Source organism: Sinocyclocheilus rhinocerous, unplaced genomic scaffold (genome assembly GCF_001515625.1).
Source record: "Sinocyclocheilus rhinocerous isolate Xijiao unplaced genomic scaffold, SAMN03320098_v1.1 scaffold942, whole genome shotgun sequence".
Lineage (NCBI taxonomy): Eukaryota > Metazoa > Chordata > Actinopteri > Cypriniformes > Cyprinidae > Sinocyclocheilus > Sinocyclocheilus rhinocerous.
In genome coordinates this window covers 2178934-2179191 of record NW_015627890.1, presented here as the reverse complement: position 1 = coordinate 2179191, position 258 = coordinate 2178934, and positions in this window count along the sequence as shown.

The window sequence follows — 258 nt, the reverse complement described above, 5'->3', positions numbered from 1 at the left end:
AGTGACAATCAATTAAAGCTCATGGAGTGGCCGAGTGTGTGCTTTGACCTGTGTGCCCTCACTCGTCACCAAGCCTTTGAGATTAAGTGAGTTAAAAATGCTGCGTTTAGTTGAAGTCAATGTGCTTTAGCCCACTGTGTGACTCGAATGGCAAAAGGGAAGTGGTGACCTAACACAAGATAGACCGACGGCAAGATAGACCTTTCTGTTGTAAAGACATAATCAGTCGCACCCTTTGCTAATTTGACATTTTAGCTG